The following is a 12,505-nucleotide window of genomic DNA, read 5'->3' as shown; positions in this document are numbered from 1 at the left end:
AAACCACAACAAAACAACGGTGTAGTACTTCCTTAGGTTAACTCAGACACCCTGCAACTACTTTGTCTGAAATAACAAAATAAACTAAAACAAAGCATTGCAGGGAATATATCTCTGTGTGGATGTGTGTCTAAAAATCTAGGAGAGACATTCAGAATGGAAAAATTCACATAGCTTCTTGGCAAAGCTAAGAGCTATTGAGAACTGCTTGTTACTAAAAACACATTAGAAAACCTTACTGATGGTCATGCTGACATTCCCACCTCAAATGTGTACACTATCAGGACAGCCAGCAAAAAATCTCTTCCTAATGGGGCTGTGTAGGCTGTGTACAGTAGTCTGGGTCTACAGCTCTTGTGAAATGGAAGACTGTTCTCATTCCTAAATGGTGTTTTTGGGAAAAAAAACCCAGAACCCTGAACCCCCTGCACAATCTCTTGTGTGTTTCCTTGACAAGCAGCCTTTATTTGCATTATCTTTTCACAGAAAGCTCTCTGCAGCAGAATTGTAACACCCCCTGGGGAAATGCATCAGTTATTCTGTCCTCAGAGAGTACATTTATGCCATATCATTGGTACCTTAAAAGAGGTTGCTTATTGTCCTCAGGAGAGCAGTTCAGCTGCATTATCATGGCAGCGCCTGCTTCCAAATGCATTTTCATCCTCAGGAAGAGCTGATGATCATCCTTTTGTTGATAAGAAAATCAGAAGATTTTTCACAAACATTTAAATTCTGTCCTACCAGAAATTACTTGTCAGTAAATAAAGTATCTTTGAGGAGCAAAGCATCATCAGCTATTTTCTGGTGTCACAGGGATTTGTGTTATTGGAAGGACAAGACACTGAAAGTTACTCACAGAAGTACAAAGAAAAAAAACCAGTGACACAGTGAGGTAAAACTGGACATCCCAGAGCACTACTTCGTCTGTGCCACACGAGCTAAGGAACGTTAAAAATATCCTGTGCTTCAATCCTTAAAAAAAGAAAAAAAAAGTCTGTGCCAGTCACTCCTGAGACCAAGGTAACTCAATAAACTAAGGCAAGTCTGGACAAGCTGAGTATTTTATACCCAAGGGGTATTAGACTGAGGGAGGATAGAAATTGAATCTGCCCTTCGTCCAAGTGCAATTGTGAGTGAAATTCACAATTTCACTGCTACTTTTCAAGGTTACATTTGTCTTTATTCAACTTTATTAATAAAACAGGGGAAAACAGCTCCAGAAAAGACCAATCCCCAAAATATTCTAGTTTTAAAAATTATTTGAGAAGTATTTAGTGGGATATGGATTTCCCCTACAAAGCATCATGCAGGCTGTTGGAATAAAAATCCCTCATTCCACTTTCATTACTAAGGCAGAAAAGCAAAGCAAATGGGAATGGCTCTGTAACCATAGCAACATTTGCCATTATTATTTTTTCAAAGAATTTCTGAGGCACTACAATTTGGGTTCTGCATTTTGAGGATACAGTTTGTATCAAGAAAAGAATAAAATAACTTTATTTGGTTGCGGGTCCTTATGGAAACTTTTTAAAAGAAGTAATTTAAAAAAGAAGTTGCATACAAATAGAAAAAGTGTAATTGCTTATACTTTTCCTAAATATGGAGCAAGACATCATAGGTAACTTTCAGGAGATAGTGTTTGAAAATTATTATTATGCATGAAAACATACTAATATAGAATGGTTAATTAAAAGAAATTTACAATAATGGCAGAAAGTGTAGAAAATAATTATAGTTTCCATATAGTATTCACTCATTCAGAACATGTTATTTTTCATAACCATGAACATAAATTTCCTAGATGCTGTTGCTTGGGTCAAATACAAGAGGCTTTCTTCCTGACTCCCTTCACCTTGCTGGGCACATTTAATCACAACTTATATTTGTTATGAGTAATTGTGCTCACAATAGCTTACAAGCACAGCCAGTTCTTTTATCAGAACTCCTCAACCTTCGATTTTACAATTAATACTCATTGTTTATGAAAGTTCATAGTCAGAAACAAAGATATGGTCATAAAGTAACACAAAAAGTATTTAAAATATAGAAATTCTAAATATTTCAATCTATGGGGCTATATGAACTTATTCTTTACTATTCCAATATTCCAAACAGCTCAGATAAGCCAAAGCTACTGTTCCAAGATTTGAGGAGATCCACTGGATCTCCTTCTAATACCTAGACATGTATGGGCAGAGAGGGAAGGGGACAGAAAGAGACTTACTTACTAAAATAGATTCTATTTTATCAGTAGGAAGAGTAGTGGAAGGAAAAGGACAGTGACCAGCAATAAGAAGACATTCAAATGCAGGTAGAAAAGTCCTTGCTCAGGTTACTTTATCTACATATTCCATTTTTATTTGCAAAGTGAAATAGTACAATAATGACATATTGCAGTCAGTAAGGGACTCAAGTACCACCAAAATGGCAATCATAAATCCATGATAAATGCTGCCTAGAGACCCTTACATCCTGGAGCAACATCTTGATAAAATCTTGCATCCAGTTTCCTTTTCCTTTATTTACTTTCTTTAACATTTCTTGTTAGTGCTCACAATTAGGAGTGTTCTTCTAAGCTTAAGGTGGTCAATTTTGTGTGATTTATCACCCAATAAAGGTAAAGTATTAGGATTTTATGTAAATGGTATGTAGCTCCCGTAAGGTAGCTGTTCTTTAGGCAAAACTGAGCTACCAGTTTTTCTCTTGGATACATGAGAATTTATATCTCCTTTAAGGACTAATCTGTGCTATATGGAGCGAGATTTATATGGATTTACATGAAGGTCATGTTGGCAACAAGAGAACTAGAGTTCCTGAGATATAACATACTTTAATGCATCATGCCAAACGAGGAAAATGTCCTTTCAAATTTTTATGAGAATATATCAGAAAAAAAAACATGATAAAACTGTACATGGAGCTGATATAATTCATTTGTCCTGGCAACTTCAAGCAAACTGAATATTTGACTTCAAATGAGCATAGCATGAGTACCCATACACTGCAGGCATTCATGCAAGGAAGAGGATATTCCACTCTGCGATCCTGATCTGGGCAAAGTGGATGTTTTAAGAATTGGCCAAAAGAGCCCATTTATTATATTGAGGTTTGATCTGCTTTAATGTGTTCCAGTTCTAAGCTCACTAATTCACTTCAGGCAAAAAGTGACTATTTAAACTGTTCTGTCCAATTCTGTCCAAGACACGAGAGAGAATTTGCATGAATTGCTTCATCAGCAGATTACTGGTGCATGGCAGTGTAACCTCCAAAAAGAGAACAGCAGCAAGCAGCTGCAGCTGAGAACCCTTTTTCCTTGCACAATTACCTCTGGAAGATATTCATCCACTGCTTTACTTCCTGTGAGCACCCACTGGAAACAGAGCAAAGATGATGTTTTTGAGGAACCCCTATGGCAGACCCAGCTATCTGGCCTTCTGGCAAATGATCTGCCATGTCATCCTACTTCCCATTGCAATCTCATCCTCACGATAAATATCAGCAAGGTTACTGCAACTGCTTGACCTAGAAAATGACAGATGTACTGACTGAAATCACTGCTCATGTTTGTTTGTGTGTTAACAACAGGATTTGGTTCCAACAGGGAGTCAACAGCTCTAGAAATATTGCTGATGGCAAAAGAAAGGGTCCTCCCTGGCATGCCAGTAATTTGCTGTGATTTTGTCATCACAGTTTTCACCAAACCCCGGCCTCTTCCAGTGCTTTTCCCAACAACATCATCTCTGTGCTGCTCTGAGAGAGTGGACAGAGGACACTTTACCACTACAACAGAATGGACTGTGCATAGAATGTTTTGCAGGAAAGAATCCTGATGGCCCCTGGCTCAGTTCTGCTTAGTTGCTGGTAACCAAAAAGTTTGTGCAAGATTTTGCAACCGGTGGCTGTTTCATCTGCTCCCGGTCAGCAAATTCTGTTTGTATAATGTCCTTGAGGTGATAAACAATCACTCTTTCAATTATGCAGCAGTGGGAACTTCCATCACAGGCTCATCACATATCAGCTTGTTTGTATCAGATCTTCCTCTCCTCAGGTTTGTGATTCTTAACCCATTCTACTAGTATCTGGTAATAATCTTCTCCTTTTCCTACTGCATTAATTTTTCCATAAGTCGTAAGACGGCTTCTTGCAAGGAATGTTAGCAAAGGGAATTCCAAGATTTTAATCAACAGGAGATAAACTCACAATATCACTGTCACTGAACACTTTCAATTTATGACTATACTGCAGCTTCTTGCAGTGTCTGTGTTATATTTCACATATATTAGAAATGTAAGTAACCAGAATCATGCACACAACTCACTAAAATAACTTGTTTTCTTGCTCTTCTAACATTTAAAACTTTAATTTTATGCTATGTAGGAGGCCAAGTATGTATCTCTTACTTTTTTTAAAAATGCATGAAGGCCATGATGTTTTGCCACAATGACAAGTTTCAGTAACATCTGAATAACTCAGGTATTTTTCAAACTTCAAAATGTTAATTTGGATGAAGAAAAAAATTAGTCCAAGACTGGCTTATTTAAAAGCTTCTGGAAGTAATTGTTTACACTTGTAAAACAATCTAAAATTATAAACTCTCAAATCACATACGAAATCCAAAACACTCAACACTCAGGTAAGACTTTAGCAAAAAAGGATCTTTCAAATATGATTTTTAGCACAATTATTTAACTAAACGTATCCGAATCAAGTGATGTATATTTACCAGAGAGAACTGAGTAATCTAAATGCCAAAGCCTGCTAGTATATCAGTTCCCCCAGCAGATGGCAGATTTTCAGAATCATCCCCTCACTTATTTTCAATAGGAACAATTTTGTGCGAATCAATCACGCAAATCTTCCTAAGTGATGTCTATACAGACACTACGTTGCAATTTATAGAACACTGCATTCAAAAAGGTAATAGTTTTTTGGTTTTTTTTTTTAAACTTTATCCCTCTTCTTAGTTTAAAAGAGATGCTAGATAAAGAAAAACACCAGTGTTATTTGTGAAGGAGCTCTTAAAATATCCTAGAGACATATCAAAGGCAAAAAGAAAACCCCAAACCCACCTTGAATAAGAGTCAAGATATTCATTTAGTAGATTCAGAAGAAAAACCACAGTTGAAATATGAACTTATTTGGTGTATTTTATTATATAGTAGATCAGCTGGAAGAAAAATAACAGAGAAAGCAGAGGACAAGGTAAGAGTGCCTTCCTTCCCTGCAACAACAGCTCCTTAGCTTGTAACAACACTTATTGTGCTTCATTTTAGATGGGAAAGATACTTGAAAATCTATTTGTATCAAATCACAATTGATTTAATGAACATTAATCAGATGCAGAGGACTATGCCAAAATATTAAATTGTTAATTGAAATAATTCACTGCAGATAGAAAAGCCACCTCATTTCTTCAAACTACCTGTTAAAAAAATACGCCTGACCAGAGATTTGAGTCTGCACAGGACATGATGCAACAGAACCTAAGGCTTATAAGGGGAACAAGGTACCTTGAATTTCTTCTTTTTAATCTTTTTCTTTTGTGCATGATCCAAACATAAATGACTCTGTGACAGATAGACACAACAAACTGTTAGGTCTATTGTGCTAATCAGTTGCAAATTAAACTGTAGTAAACCCCAAATAAGTCTCCATGCTAAAGTTGTTAAGACCTTCTCTATCAATATCCTGCAGAAAATGAATTATACAATTATACCTCAGTGCAAACTGTAATGACTACAAATTACAGCAGTAATTGTATTATACAGCAAAGTGATTTGATTCATTGCTTACAACGCATAATTAATAAAATAAAATAAGATTATCTCTGTATTCCATCTTTAGAGTCTATTTTTCTGAGGAGTAGTTTGCTGGGGGTTTTTACCCAACATCTCACTACTCTGACTGCCAGAAATATTTAATGCATTTTTTTGTGTGAAAGTCGTTGAGCATCATCTTAAATTACTCAGATGAGTCTGGTAGGGTTTGTAAAGAATCAGGATGCATCGCTACTCCCAGGAGATGAAATAAAGAGATAAACAGAGATAAATAGAAGGCAATCTTGTATGCAGAGAGCTCTTTAAGGGTGTCTGTTGATGAGCAAGGGCAGGGAAATGACTGAAGCAGATTACATTTGCATTTCTGTTAGGTGACAGTTCATTTTAATTTCATTGATTGTGTTTCAGTTAGGATAACAAAATAACCTTTATTATTTCCCAGGGGAAAAAGAAGTAGAAGGATAGGCCAGGCTGGGGTGACACCTCACAGTCCCAGCTCCCCACCCCAAACAAGAAGAAATTAGATTTAGCAGAAAAGCCCCTCTGAGCAGCCCCTCTCCTATGGGACTGTAAAAACTGAGGTAACAGAGGAACATCCATAAGGCAGCCTAAACTGCTTGGTCTAGAGCTCACAGGAATGACATTCCATCTTCAGGACATAAGCAAAGGCCTCCCTGTTTAATATCCAGTCACCTGTACTGAGCTCAGCATTGGCAGAGCAGCAGAGACATTTTTTTTTGCAAAACACTGACATGTCAAATTTGGAAGCAGTGTTGAACAAGAAACTGTAAAACTGAAAGAGAATAGAGAGAAAAAGTCTTTACTCTGGACTGTAGGAGACTTATTAAAGGTTCTTGATAATGACAGGATGAGGGGAGATGATTCATTAATAGCACTCCCCAAAATCCTTCATATTGTTGCCAATATTTCTCTTAAATCCTACTTTATTCTGTTAAGATATTTTTACGTACCAAGAGGTGATCAGCTAAGAATAACAAAGAGGGTAACATATGCAATACTTTCCCTCTGTGTCCTAGTGTGCCTCTCTGTTCATTTCAACCAAAGATTTTGTTGGGATTCTGTTACTGGGTTTGATTTTGTTGTTAAAATAGACGGTCTTGCTTTTGTAAGCCTCCACTAATCTCCTCATTGCAGAAGTTTTTTCAGTGGCTTCCAGCTAGATCTTTCTGTTCTTAAGGACAATATTAAATAACCCAGCTGCCATGGAATGCAGTTATCCTCATGCTGCAGTCAAATGATGGAAATTTGTGAGCTCTGGTATTTGGGAAGAAAAGGCTCACAGATAAAAAAGGTTTAAGAGTTCTCTCGTTGCTATTTTGCTCAAAAGAAAAAAGGCTATTAATTTATTATTAGAACAATCTCCTTAATCAAAATGCTGATTCAGCTTGCTATTTATTAGATGATTATAATGAAGTCTATGAAAATCAGGAAAGAAGCCAGAACAGTAATCAACTCTATTTTGCAATAAACTAAAGAACACCTGGTGCTTTGCAACTTTGTCCTTTGACATGATCTGTCAAAAACAATTTTAACCATCTTCAAACAAGTAGGTTGGTCACCAGAAGCTATTTTAGTTTATCTTTATTTTTCTTTACCGTGTGTTTGATAACATTAACACTACTATATTAAAATGTTATTATGAAATTCCAGTGAAAAGCCTGAATTTCTGAATGCTTGTATCTCTCCATAACAGCCTCTGCAGTTGCTCTCAAACAGGGAGAATAATCTGGATGTCAAATATTTGACAAGACAATTTGAGCAGAAGTAGGTAACTGTGGAGCCAGGAATTATTTTCAATAATTGATAACGCTTCATGTCATGAAAGTACATATAAAAAACATACTTTTCAGCCCAAGAATAAGGTTAATAAACCATTAATTTTATAAAGATTCTTTATTCTCCCCTTGCATCATGATCTTAAAAATGCATTACTGCTGTAACTCATTTTTATGCAAATGAAAGGGGGTTTTGGTTGGTGTTGCTTTTGGTTTGTTTGTTGTTTTTTTTTTTTTTTTTAAATAAAGACCCTTCCTATTTACAGGTAAGTTACCATCAATTGTGATTTAATTGATCACTGGCAGAAGTTCTTTATGCATATGCAGTTCAGGAAAAAATCTTTGTTTATTGAATTTTGATTACAGCTGTGCAGTAGCAGGAGAAGTATATTCGCATAGCAGTTATTTTCTCATTTTAATAAAAAAATTAGATAAAGAGGAACTGTTATTTAGAACATTATTGCAGGTCTTCCCATTTCCATCCCAAGAAACACAGCTTTTTTTCCCTTCTATTCAGTAAGCCAAAAACATAACATGCATTCACACATACACGAAAAAAAAAGTGAAAGGAGACTGGAACATTCTGATGAAAAAAAATCAAGGCTTTCAAGTCATGAAAATGACTGCTATTATAAAAGTTGACATTATAAAGCAGTCTATGAGTGCTAGACTCCTTTTATTTAATATACATTCTAAACCCACTAATCTTAGAAAGTATTTTATCATTAACACAGAAAGCACAGCCTTCAGTTTTTATACTTGAAAATTAAGACCAAGAATTTGATATCACTGCGTTCAAAGCTTTTCATTTATTCTCCCAAACACAGCTGTGTTAACTTCCAGACACCAAACACAAAAGGTTGAAAAACTCCAACTACTTTAATTATGAACATATCTAAACATCTTGATGATGTAGAAGAGGAAGTCCCAATGCCTTACAGGAAATCATTCTTGTAGGCTTAAAAAAAGCTTATAAGGGAAGAAAACTTTTTAAGTGTAAAATTGTTTTATGGTTTATTAAAATGATCAACTATAGGTGTTTGCTATGAAATGTATTGATTTTAAAAGGCATATTTGAAAATTTAAATAGAAACCAAAAAATCCTAGTAAGATCTTTACTTTGTGAAAGTGAGAGAGAACTTTTCTTCTCTCACTTGAAAGCAGCATCACCATTTTGTATATTTTGTACACTGGTTTTTTTTTGCAGGACTAAGTTCAAATTAACTGAGTGCAGACAGAAATGAGTGCACTTGTTGCACCTGAAGTAATTTAGCTTTCTAACGTGTATGATTTTTGACAGCAATGTGAGAAACTGAACAAACCCTAAACAAACAAACCAACCCCAAAACTCTGACTTGAATTGCTCCTTCCTCTCAGTAGCTCTGCACAGTAGTAATTGGCACAGGAATAGCTCTACTCCATTAAAGTTTCTTCTTTCATAAGACAAAGATGAGAATACCTCTGAACATAATTCAAATAATTGACTGTCTGCATCTATTTTTTTTGATATATGTCAACTAACAGAGCTGTTATTTAGCTAAAGCAATTGCATTGTACCAAAAAATGCTAACCAGAGCAGTACTGAACATGAAATACTTCCTTTTGTTGACATTACTGTAGAGGTATTTTCTCTATTTCAAAACAATGTAGGTACTCTTCAACACCAAAAAGAAAATCAAGTAAATATACCTGCAGGCAAGGTAGATTTTAGGCACTGTGACATGCAATTATACATCTTACTACTTTTCAACTTCCAGTTTTAGGGTAATGAAAAATCAAAGTCCACTGAGTTACACCATGCAGACTTCTAGGTTGAGATTCAATTAAATAATCCATGAAGTAATTCTTTTTCAGAACTTTTTAAAAAGAATTATAATCAACAGGGTGTAGAGCTATGGAAATAATGAAAGTCAACAGCTCTGAATCATGGCACAGGATCAGAGCTACACTGGGATTTCTGTGTGTACAAGCATATGTTAGAAAGTGCAATGCAAATGTCTTTCAGTATGAAAACCTTAATATTATTTTACTTTTCACTGTGAAACCAGCAACAATTCTGATATACTCATCAGCACAAAGAGGTGCTCTCTGTCTTTGTTGTGAGGCCCTGGCACAGGTTGCCCAGAGAAGCTGTGGCTGCCCCATCCCTGGGAGTGTCCAAGGCCAGCTTGGATGGGTCTTGGAGCAACCTGGTGTAGGGAAAGTGTCCCTGTTCATGGCACGGGGTTGGAACCAGGTGATCTTTAATGTCCCTTCCAAACCAAATCATTCTGTGGTTCTATGATTCTTTGTTTTTAACACCCAGTGATGGAAATAGTGCAGCTTTTTTCTGTTCCCTGCTTCTTAATTTCCAGATTTTTGCATTGAATTCTATAAGCCTTAGGTGACTATAACTTATTCTAATGCATTTCATTTGTAATAGTTAAACCCACAATGCTGCTTCTTTGACTGGCTGTTTCTAAATCTCAGTTAAAGCTCACTTGTTCTGGTATTTCAGGGATATTTAGCTGTTACATGTCCAAAAAAAAATGACTAAAACCACAAGATAGTGAAATCATCACAACCATACATCCCTCTCTAGAGGCAGATAAGGAGGCCCATATTTTCTACATTCCTCCATGTGAACACACTATTCCTTGAGCACAAATTGGACCTCCCAAAGCTAATGCACTTCCTAAGGCATTATCCCCACCTTTTTCATTTGCTTTCAGATAAATTCCTGTACAAGCAAGTCTTGGCATAACAAAGCCCTTCATCAAGATGAAGCTGCTCTAGGAGCTTGAATTCTTACACTCTCAGCCCTGCTGTGAAATCAACATGAAGAACAGGACAGTGCAGCACAGCCGTGGAGAATCCACATCTCTGCATGACTTCACACATCACAGCACCTCCTCAGATACTATTACTCTCCTGCCAATATCAATACACCACGAGGAGGTTTCCCAGTGAGCTGTGGTGCACTGGCCAGACCTTTGGTCAGGTCCAGAACTGAGCTGATGTTTTTTTGCTGGCCAGTCTGTCAGACAATGTCTGTGTCTGTGGCACCTCTGTGACACCAAGCCAGCAGTGCTGACGACACCTCATGTCTCACAAAGCCTTCACTGTGCTGAAGACCCTTGGATGTTGATGATTATCTTTGGGTGCTGATGATTATTTTTGCCTCTTGCCAGCTTTTTTTTCCTCCTTCATTTTCTTCATTGTTTTCTGCAACAATTGAAAAGGCTGAACTAAATAAATACAAAAATATGTTACACTAGCACTAAACGCTGGTCAGCTACTTGCACTGATTAGACAAAGCTAATACAGTTGAATTTGAATTTCATTGGGAATCTAAAACTTAAATGTACAGAAAACTGTGGTGATACATGCTTTATTTTTAAGTGTTTGCAAAAAAAAGCCATAACTTTATCAAACATTATAAACACTTGCACTGCTGACAACCCTCTTCAAACATCAACTACTGTAATTTTCCACACATTTACATAATACTGGCTGATTAAGCTGTCAGAATTTTCATTGCTGCTTGCTGCAGAAATCAAAAATAAAAACAGAGTTTTCAGTGGTTTGCCCTCTTAAGATTCTGACACTAGAGTGTAAGAAACAGTAAAATGGCTAATCTGAAGCATGTAGGGGAATATTCTCCTCAGTAACTAATTCCCTCATTCTCACATAATTAAACTTCTTTTCCCCAGTATGTAATCTGCCCCAGGTGGCAGCAAATCAACAACAACCCAATCCATGGGTCTGCAGCCCTGCCTGAGGAGATCTCTGAATGGACATCCTCTTCCTTCACGATTCTTACTCAACTACAGGGTCTCTTACCTTGACAATTTAATTCTCACAAGAACTACAAAGCCTCAAGGTCTGAATTGTCTGGGAACCCAGAGGGCTGTTACATGAACAGAGCTCTCCCCTGTGTTATTTCAAAGTAATGTGTTGTATTTCCAGTCTGTCAGACTTGTCTGTTGTGGGTTATATTGAAGCAGCGTTCATATTCATCTCAAGATGCATATGGCAAGATATGTTATCGTATGGAAATACAAGATTTGTAACAAAAATTACCATGTAATTATCTTTATTTCATTGTCATGCAGTTTCCTCTCAAAATAATACATATTGTCTCACATCTCTTTAACTTCCACAGTAAGACCAAAGTTTTGAAGCTGAAAGGGAGGTCAACAGAGAACTATCAATAATACAGAACATCCATACAACCTAAGAAATACTCTGCTGTGGGTAAAAGAGTAGTCTGAATTCCGTTCCTTTCTGTAGAAGAGGGTAAGCACAAAAAAATTTGCTCATGAACACTTTTGAAAAGAAAAATTTTTAAGTATCACAGAAAGATAAAAGTGATCAACTCATTCCCTATGAAATCATCCCATCTGGTTCCAATGCACATTAAATTAATCCAGGACAATACACCCCCCTACATACACATGTACCAGTTTAACACTATTTCAAAAAAGATTTTTAATAATCCACAATAATCTACCATTAAAACATTTGCACTGAAGCTTCCCATGCAATGTCTCTGTTGTCATCTTAATACTCCTTTATGGGAATATCCACAGAGTAGAAAGAAAGCTGGTAAACAAGAATAGGGATGTTATTTTTCATCTGAAAAAGGTACAGAATGGTCAGCTGCAATGTGGTAGAACAGGTTGCTTCCACCGTGATTTACAAATAATCTGCTTTCCTCCTTGGAAGCTGTCTTTTGACTTCAGGGGAATTAATGCTACTGTCATTATGCTTACTGTGAAGTGTTAATCTCTATGCTGTAATGAGAAAAGGTGCTGCTATAATTTAGTATTTCATCTTTATCCAAGCTACACCTGTTTTTTCCCTTATACTTCTGTTGTTCATTCTGAAAGTCAAAATGTAGTATACACTCTTCCATCCATTATAGATTTGATCTAATATCACAGAAATTAT

The 12,505-nt window shown here is 36.4% G+C and overlaps 1 long non-coding RNA gene across 1 annotated transcript in view; it reads left to right on the top strand.

Moving 5' to 3' along the window:
• LOC116793829 overlaps window positions 1-10,751 on the top strand; it is a 71,205-nt gene extending 60,454 nt beyond the window's left edge. The window contains exon 7 of the long non-coding RNA XR_004359599.1: window positions 10,285-10,751. This is a non-coding gene — a long non-coding RNA (uncharacterized LOC116793829). The remainder of the gene's footprint in view (window positions 1-10,284) is intronic.
• Window positions 10,752-12,505: the final 1,754 nt, after the last annotated feature.

Source organism: Chiroxiphia lanceolata, chromosome 14 (genome assembly GCF_009829145.1).
Source record: "Chiroxiphia lanceolata isolate bChiLan1 chromosome 14, bChiLan1.pri, whole genome shotgun sequence".
Taxonomy (NCBI): Eukaryota; Metazoa; Chordata; class Aves; order Passeriformes; family Pipridae; genus Chiroxiphia; species Chiroxiphia lanceolata.
Note: the sequence above shows the minus strand (reverse complement) of the source record. Positions and strands in the feature narration are given on the sequence as shown.